Genomic DNA, 10,110 nt, shown 5'->3' with positions numbered 1-10,110 from the left:
TTTTGACCCATTTTCCAAGCGACTCTGATCCACTGTCAAGATATAGTGAATGGATTCCATCTATAAAGAACGCAGTAACCAGAGTTTCCAGGTGTCCCTGAGCAGGAAGAGAGGGCAAATAGGCAGAGATGTAAAATTCAACAGACCCAGATCACAGCTTGGATACTGGGAGCTGTGATGAAAGGCGGGGAAAGAGAGAACAAGCAAAAGAAAGAGAAAATGGAAGGAAGGAAGGAAAGGAGGGAGGGAGGGAGGGAGAGAGGGAGGGAGGGAGGGAGGGAGGGAAGGAAGGAAGGAAGGAAGGAAAGGAAAAAAGGAAGAAATTAAGCTAATAATCTGTGCCCTTTTGTTTTTGCTCCATCCTTATGATTAGGGGATCAAACAATTAGAAATGACTTGAGGCCACTCAGAGGGGCAGGCTACCTTTTATAGCGTGAGAACCACACCTTTCCCTGCTGCAAACCCATTGGTGTTCTGTCCTTACTTACCCAGCGCATCCTTTTCAGCCTGTGCTATGGCGCACAAAATACCCATTATATGGATAGTCGGTGATACACAAGGCAGAACACATGTAAGGAACCAGCTCCTACTCTGCACGTGAGTGAGGCCATCCAACTGCAATTGGGAAATGTGTCTCTAGCACAGTCTGAACAGTTTCACACCGTGTGCCATCAATACTGTGTAACGCTCAACAATGCCATCTGATAAGGGAATCTGTCTGATGGCTCATTATTTGTTTTTATCCAAAAATAATATATATCATTATCGTTGCGGCTGATGGCTGGCTTTCCAGGCCCCTCTGTGATAGCAGTTTTGCAACAGTTTTCACTATAAGAAATGCAATTTGAATAATGCCTGTATAGTCTCAAGTTGACTTATGCCTTTGGTGGTCAAATTAATTGATTTTATCCTGGAAAGCAGTATTTTCTACTTCTTCTGGGGGGCGGGGGGCGGAAAAGCAATTTGTTGCCTTGAGCATACTGGTGTAATATTTGAAAATAGCATGAAAACAGCAACATCATCAATTCCACTCTGGACGAATATTCATGACTAATCCCACTGGAGACAGGAGACCAGGGTGTCAAGGACAGATGAATGCTGATCTAACACAGTCCACGTTTTGGTCACCATTGCATATCCTATCAGCATCACCACATTTTCACATTGAATTCTGAGACCTAAAGATTCATAAGTTAGATTTTCCCCGGAGCCTTGTCTACCACGTAAGTTTATGAGCTGATGCTGAGCAATGGCATTGGTGTGACTATTTCTGTCATTGCCTTTTCCCGTCAAATGAACCACTCTTAAGCCACTGATCCTTTTTTGTGTGCGTGTGAAAACGAGGCTATAACTCAACAGAACGGGAATGACATACAATGCAAATATAAAACAAATGCGAAAATGCATGAGCCTACTCTTCTGCTGGGCGTGCTCTTGAGCATAAACATGATACCACAGAGGCTACCTCTCATCATTGCATGGAACATAATCGCTTGAGGAAGTAGACAGGCACTGACGGACACTATGCCTTGCATCTCGGGTGTTTTGATTTGTTGGCCTGACCCACTTCACAGGCCTCGGCACAAATGCATCGTCATAGCAGCCCATCTGCACTGATGAAAATAAGTGTTTTAATGAAAATAAATCTTCGGCATCTCTCCTTCCCCAGGAATTAGAATAGCCTCTTATAATCTCTATTTGGGAGGTAAAAAGTAATCTTAGCCATGTTTAAAATAACGTAATTTAGTGAAAGACCTTTTCCCAGAGAAGACATGTAAAGAAGGAATAGTTTTGCCCTAGCCGGTCTGGCTCAGTGGATAGAGCGTCGGCCTGTGGACTGAAGGGTCCCGGGTTCGATTCCGGTCAAGGGCATGTACCTTGGCTGCAGGCACATCCCCAGTGGGGGGTGTGCAGGAGGCAGCTGATCGATGTTTCTCTCTCATCGATGTTTCTAGTTCTCTTCCCTCTCCCTTCCTCTCTGTAAAAAATTAATTTAAAAAAAATATATATATTTTTTTTTTTTAATAAAAGAAGGAATAGTTTTTCAGCAAAGGTCACCATGCTATCGTTAGGGCACATGGGTTTATGGCTCGGTTGAGTAAGACACACAAGGGACTTCCCTGGTCATGCTGTATCCCAGTTTTCTGAGCCAGTTCACATCCCCCTCACCCCTGACCCAGCCCCCCAGGAAGCTCTCCGCCCATCTCAGCCCCAAATCCCTTCCAGACAGCAATGGCTGCAGGAGATGAGGTTGTTGTCCTTCCTTGAATTACTGGCTCTTTTTCTGACAAATCAGTGAGGGAAACAGAGGGGTGTATCTACCCAGAAGAAAGGGGCACAATTCTGCCCTCCCTGGTCTTGCCTTCTCCTGTTGCTCAGACCCCTGCCAAGTCCTTCCTACAGCTTCGTCCAGGAAAAGCGGGCTAGACACCCATGGCTCGACTCTGACTGCTGTTCACTTAACATGTGGTGCTTCTTCATTTGGTTACGCACGTGGATTGCTCTGTATTTCAGTTGTAACTCCAGTTTGGTCCTGTGAGGGGGTGAGTGTAACTTCCATCTACTGCACCGCCATCCTGAATCCCTGGCTGTGGTGCTTCTCACTAAGCTCATTGTAACTCAGTTTCCTCATCTGTGAAATGGGAATGTTATAGAACCTACCTCACCGGGTGCCTGGTAACCTTAAGCATGGATCCTCAGATGCATTTGCTCAGATTCTGTCTTTTGCTCCCTTGGCTCCTGGTCTACAGAAAGAGTTGATAAGTGTTTTTAATTCAGGGCCAGAGAGCATATACCTCGGGTGTTGAGGGTCTGTGGTCTGCTGCTGCTACTCAGCTTGGCTGTTGTGACATGAACACTCCCATAGACAATGTGTAAGCAAGCGAAGGTGGTTTTGGGTTCCAACAAAGCTTAGTCATGGACACTGCGATTTTAATTTCATATAATTTGCACATGTCACAAAAATATTATTTTTCTTTTGATTTTTTAAAAAATCAAAAACCAGCCCAGCCGGCGTGGCTCAGTGGTTGAGCGTCTACCTATGAACCAGGAGGTCAAGGGTTCTATTCCCAGTCAGGGCACATGCCCAGGTTATGGGGCTTAATCCCCCGTGTAGGGTGTGCAGCAGGCAGCCAATCAATAATTCTCTCTCATCATTGATGTTTCTATCTCTCTCTTCTTCTCCCTTCCTCTCTGAAATTAATTTTAAACATATTTTTAAAAAGTAAAAACCATTCCCTATTTGCAGGCAGATTTGGCCTGTGGGCCATCATTTGTAGCCCCATCTAAAAGATGCAAAATTTTCTATACTTTTTTGGTGAGGTATTTGGGCTCTGAAACCAGCCTAGGTGTGAATCCCAACTCCACTGTGGGCCAATGTGACCTTAGACTTGTTGCCGAAGCTCATTGTATCTCAGTTTCCTTATCTGTGAAATGGGAATGTTATAGAAGGAGGAATGAAGGAGACAGGACAGGTAAAGCATGTACAATAGGGTCTGGCACAGAGCAGGCACTTCATAGATAATATTATGATTCTGATGAACATTTTCTGTTTTATTTGTGTTTCTATAAGGCTTTGCAGAATTTACTAACTATCTATTTCATTTCTTCTAATTAGGCTCAAAACTTTCCCTCCTCTAAACCAATAGATCTTGCCTGTGATTAATGTCACACACTTAACACATAATTTAATATTTTAATTGTGAAATGATACATATCATCAAGTCTGAGTTTCATATATACATTGAAAACTTGCTTCTAAGAAATAGCTGACAAGCGATTAATAGCGCATAAGAAAAATCACAGTTAACAGAACAGCAGATAATTAAGCCAATTACATATTTTTCATTTATATGATGACTATGACTTTGTCTAGAGAATACTAAACATGCAGACGAAAAGTAAATATTTCGGATGAGGCAACCATTTGGATAATTGAAGTTTAATTAAATCTAGCTTAAAGTTCAATTAAATCACATTTTCTCTAAAACATCCTTTCCTGGAGAAGCTGTTATGCAAAGTATTTCTTAAATGTCTGAGAAAATTGCATGAGTCGTAAAAATTACTGGCAGTAATACCCATTTTCTATGGGTGACATCATTCCCCAGTCACTGCCCTGTAGTGACCGATACTTTTCTCGGTTAACCATTGCAGGAAGGGTAAGGCGTCCTGCAAAGTTGTCGGGTGGAGAATGCTGCTGGAATAACCACTTCTAGGTGTTTACGAACCATAAACCAGTGGTTCTCAACCTGTGGGTCACGACCCCTTTGGGGGTCAAACGACCCTTTCACAGGGGTCGCCTAAGACCATCAGAAAACACATATATAATTACATATTGTTTTTGTGATTAATCACTATGCTTTAATTATGTTCAATTTGTAACAATGAAATTGGGGGTCACCACAACATGAGGAACTGTATTAAAGGGTCGCGGCATTAGGAAGGTTGGGAACCACTGCCAGAAACTCTCATGAAATCAGACTTGATTGCACGTTGGTGACAGTTGTTTTTTCTAGTCAGTGTCCTGATTAGGATGTAGCAATGGGTCAGAATCACACTGAGAGACAGCACAGCCGTGAAGTATATTTCATTTTTTACTTCCCAAGAGCTTCCCAAGAAGTTAGATCATAGAAAAAGGGTCATAGAAAAAGTTCACAGACAAAAAATTTTAGACAAAAAATATGATTCCTTCAGACGAGTCTCACTCACGATCGGATAGTCAGGACGCTCAATGTTAATTTCTCCAACAGCTTTGTCTCCCCTAATCCTAGTAACAGCCTCACAGAACCCTGGAAGCCCTGGGGGAAATATGTGAAGTTATTTTAGCATTAAACACAGAACCTGATCATATCAAATATTGAGCATGTTTGGCAAAACAAAACATTTCCCCAAGGAAATCTCTCTTTCCACACAATGGTTTCACGGTTCCAGACTCGGTGCCTGTCTGCGAAGTGTGGGAGAGAATTCTTTTTGCATGTGGTGTTTCTCCTCCTCCACTGGGGAGGGATCTCGGCTCCTGCTGCTCAGCGTGTGGTCCATGGACCAGCAGCCTCAGCATCATCTGGGACAGATTAGCTTTAGAGCTCACTCCAGAGCGCAGAGCCATGGGCTCCCGTGGACCTGGCGGCAGTTGCCCGAGAAACACCCAGAAGAGAGGCGGCACCGGCTCCCACTGCCACTGTGGGACTGACTCTACGTCCCCCGCCGCCCTCTCTCCCCTGCCCACAGGGATGTGCTCATCCCTCCCACCTGGAAAATGCAGGAATTATCCAGGGAAGAGGGAGATCATTCAGGACACAAGCGTCTCTTATTTTAATACATTTTTTTAGTAATATAAAATCTTTATTTTGTACATCTCATGGACATGGTTAATCTAATGGTAACTAGAAATACCTGGGATAGAAAAAATGTAAAAGTTATAATCCTATATACGTTAATTATATATTTAAACATTGAATCCCAACTAGTAGTTTAACCTGAGCGAGAACTTGAATCTTCACAATCTTATTGTAATATAAGCATATACTAGTGCATATGTATTTTTTAAAAATATAAAATGTACTATCGTGGGCTATCAAATCTGGAAGCAGTTTCACGGTTGTAGTGCTATACACAGATTCTTCCACAAGAGGGCGCGTCAGCTAAATATATTGAAGGGAAGTGAAAAAGGTGTGTTTTCTCCATGATAAAAAGACCATTAAAAAAAGAAAAATCAAAAGGCTTTTGAATCTGTACTCATTAATGTATATCAGTAAAAAGTAATTTCACATGAAACCATCCAGATATTCACCTGGAGCTTTATAAGGTGGGGAGTCTATGATCAAAGAAAGTCAAAATAAAATAGAATCTTACAGAATTAGTGCTGGAAGGAAACTTTAAAAAAAACTTACAAAAGAATTAATTTAGAAGTAGCCTCATCTCAGTCCAGATATTTTTAAAGTAAGAAATCTTAGAAATAGTATTTAAGATTTGACTGAAATTGGAGAAACCAAGGCTTAGAGAACTAATTTGCCCGGGGCCAGACTCTAGGCCCCCAGCCCCGACTCCATGCTTTTGCCCACTCTGCTCCAATGTATTAATGCTCTCGATCTCTATCAACATCTACCCATATTTTTCTATCTGTCTAGAGTAAATCATTATCCTCCTGATTCTAGGTCCTGGGTAAGGTCCCCGTAGCTCCTGGCTTTTGGACGGAGCACCCGGTAATCCTGCTGCTTGTGCCAGTGTGGGTGGAACTGGGCTCCTCCTGCCGCAGGCCTCCTGCCTGAAATCATGTCCCATGCTCCCCTGGGGCCTCACTGTGGGTATTTCTGATTATGTAAATAACTCATTGATTATACTTTCTTATCTTAATTTCTCCATTGGTTTTCTTTAACGATTCCTCTGTACATTATGATTTTAATGGTTGCTCTAGCAGAGTGGTTCTCAACCTGTGGGTCGTGACCCCTTTGGTGGTCGAACGACCCTTTCACAGGCGTCGCCTAAGACCATCCTGCATATCAGATATTTACATTACGATTCATAACAGTAGCAACATTACAGTTATGAAGTAGCAACGAATATAATTTTATGGTTGGGTCACAACATGAGGAACTGTATTTAAAGGGCTAGAAGGTTGAGAACCACTGCTCTAGCGAGATACAGATATGTGTATATTTGTATATATAGATATTTAACTTTTCACAGTCTACTTAGAGTTAACAATGAACCACTGTGCATAAAATGTTACGAACTTTGCAACTGTCTAGGTCCATTTCCTACTCCTCACCATCCTTTATGCTATCATTGTCATACCTATTACGTCTGTATAACATTACAAATCCCACAATGCCTTTTTAAAAATATATGTATTTTTTATTGATTTCAGAAAGGAAGGGAGAGGGAGAGAGAAATAAACAAAAACATCAATAATGAGAGAGAATTATTGATCGGCTGCCTCCTGCATGCCCCCTACTGGGGATCAAGCCCGCAACCGTGGGCATGTGCCCTGACCAGGAATCAAACCATGACCTCCTGGTACATAGGTCAACGCTCAACCACTGAGTCACACCAGCCGGGTTAAATGCCCTTTTGTAGGTAAATATTTCCTGTTGCCTACAGATCCATTAAAAAAGGACAAGAAAAGAGAGAAGTTCCCAAGGACAGGTTTCCAACTTTAACCGCGGAAAAGCTTTTATCAATAACAACTGAGGGGAGGCCATCAGTGTACACATAACATGTATCTCCACGTCTGGGTAAGCAATGCTTCAAGGAGTCTCTATTTTAAAGTGGTTCCATTTTATTCCACTTCTGAGTATAAGCAGGCTCGTGGGGGACAGGGCTTTGACACCACAGAGCCTCTCAGGGAGCCTGCCAAACACAACTGAAAATTACCCGCCCACATACTTGTTCTATGAATAGCTTGTGTCACCCACAGTAGATTCAGAAACACAAAGCGAAAGATGATTCTCCCCTGCTAGCCCAACAAGCTCATTCAGTCATTCTCGAAAAACGGGTGTGATTTTGACTCAACGTCTGCCTGGCCCATTCACCTCTCAACAATAAGGTGGAAGAAAAGGCGAGCTAACCAGGGAGCGGTGGCGAAAGCATGAGGAAGAGTCGGTGACAGCCTACCCTTGAAATGATGAGAGCAAGCTGAGCTTCGACTGGGAAAATTCCATCCAGGAAGAATGTCATCAGAAAAGACCTGGAGAGGAGACCTGGAGACCAGGTGTTATTCCGTGTCTGTCTGGTCTACCAGCACACAGGCTGTGTGAGGGCAGGAGAAGGGTGTTGGGGTGCATGACAAAGGAGGCACTAGATGTGGGTCCCTAAAAAGGATGATTGGTACCCAGATAAGACAACAGGTACAGAAACAAAGAAAACACGATGGATAAATAGGCGGAGACCTTTGTGCAGAATGAATGATCAAGAGGGTGGCTGAGTGCCCTGCAGGCGTGGCTCAGTGGTTGAGTGTCGACCTATGAACCAGGAGGTCACGGCTCAATTCCTGGTCAGGACACAGGCCCAGGCGGTGGCTCAATCCCCAGTGAGAGGCCTGCAGGAGGCAGCCGATCAATCATTCTCATCATTGATGTTTCTATCTCTCTCCCTCTCCCTTCTTGAAATCAATAAAAAATAAATTTTGGGAGGCGGGGGGGAAAGAGAGTGGGTGAGTGATCTGCTTGTAACGACACAACGTGAAGCAAAGAACTAGTTCTGATAAAATCAGATTAGTTATGAGAGAGGAAGAGTAAATTGTCTCGGACAGTGGGTCCCATCACCCCAGCTGCTTGTAAAATTTTGCCCTGGCATTTTAACGAGCTCTCATGATCTCAAACCATCAGAGGACAGAAGGTTCTAAGAACCAGAGTGCTTCTTCAAGGCATGTGGGCATGTGAGCGTCAAGCTAACCTTTCAGTGGCAGCCAGAGTCCAAGTCTGGGCTTGTCAGGAAGGTGAGTTCTGCGCAGCATCTCCTGACCTCCTGGCTGTGATTCAGAAAACACAACATCGGATCCCTAAGACACAGCCTTTGCTCTTTATAATCGCACTCCCATCTTATTCACTAACTGGAGTCCCGATGCACGAAATCTGTGCAAGGGGCTCAGCCCTTTGCAGCCTGGCTTTGTCTGGGAGGTTGTCTGAAGGTCGTCCAGCTGTCCGGTCTAATTAGCATATTACGCTTTTATTATTATAGATGGAAGCATTTGACTTGTGCATTCACCTGTTTCCCCTCCTGGAATTCTATGGGCTCCCTTTAGTTTCTACATAGCTGCTCAAACAATGAATACTGAATTGTCACAAAAGAATATTTATAAATTATGTTATGGTATAAAGCAGTGGTTCTCAACCTTCCTAATGCTGAGACCCTTTAATACAGTTCCTCATGTTGTGGTGACCCCAAATTTCATTGTTACAAATTGAACATAATTAAAGCATAGTGATTAATCACAAAAACAATATGTAATTATATATGTGTTTTCCAATGGTCTTAGGCGACCCCTGTGAAAGGGTCGTTCAACCCCCAGAGGGGTCTCGACCCACAGGTTGAGAACCGCTGGTATAAAGGATCATGATAAAGTGACTATTATTCCTTTGCTCAACCTTTCCTCTTCCCTGTGCTTCATCTTTGAGATCTTTGGCATTTATCACCATATAACAAATACAGCTAATTAGTTATATTTGTTGTTTAACTTTAAGCACCAGAAATTAGTCTTTTCCGTTCACTGCCTTTCTCCTGCACAAGGAGGGCTCTAAATATTTCTTGAATGCACGTGTGAGCAACCTCACTTATATCTACCACTCAACTGAAGGAATAAGACTAACCTCCTGCAAGACCCTCCTCTATTCCATCCTCTTTCCACCCCATCAGACGTGGCCATGAATGTAAACTTGTTTATCACACCCCTGCTTTCCTTTACACTCTGGGTGCTGGAAACACCACATGTGTTTGTGTCCCTGAAAATACACTGTTTGGCTTTGCATCGTTTTTCACTTCCTATCAATGCAATCACACGATACGCATTCTTCTGCGATTTGCTTTTCTCACCCAACATTGTGTTTTTGAAGCTCATCCATGTCATGTGTAGTGTTCTTGGGCATGATCATACCACAGTGAATTGATCCATGTGGCTGTTTATTGTCATTTGGACAATGTGTCGTTTTGGTGTTACAAAGATCATCGCGATGAACCTTCTTCTATATGACCCTGGACAATTGTGCCTGTTTTTTCACACTGCATATGTGAGAGTGAACTTGCTAGAATATCAGGTCTTTCATTTTAGTCTTGAGTAGATAGTGTCAAATTCTTTCCAAAGAGACTGCTCCAATTTATATTCCCCTCAGCACTGCCTAAATGAACTGGCTGTTCCACATTCTCCTATAACTCGATGTTATCAGACGTTTACATTTTTGCCAATCTGTTGGCAAAAAAACAGTCACATGGTTCCAATTAGCATTTCCTTGATTATCGATGACATTGAGTTTCTTTTCTTTGTTTATTTGGGTTTCTTCCATAAATTATCTCTTCATCATTTTTTTTTTTACTGGGTTGTCGTTCTGTTTCTTATTTCTAAGCATCCCTTACATATTCTGGAAATAAATAACTTGTGAGTTATATGTGTTGCAATAT

Source organism: Myotis lucifugus, unplaced genomic scaffold (genome assembly GCF_000147115.1).
Source record: "Myotis lucifugus unplaced genomic scaffold, Myoluc2.0 scaffold_44, whole genome shotgun sequence".
NCBI lineage: Eukaryota > Metazoa > Chordata > Mammalia > Chiroptera > Vespertilionidae > Myotis > Myotis lucifugus.
Note: the sequence above shows the minus strand (reverse complement) of the source record.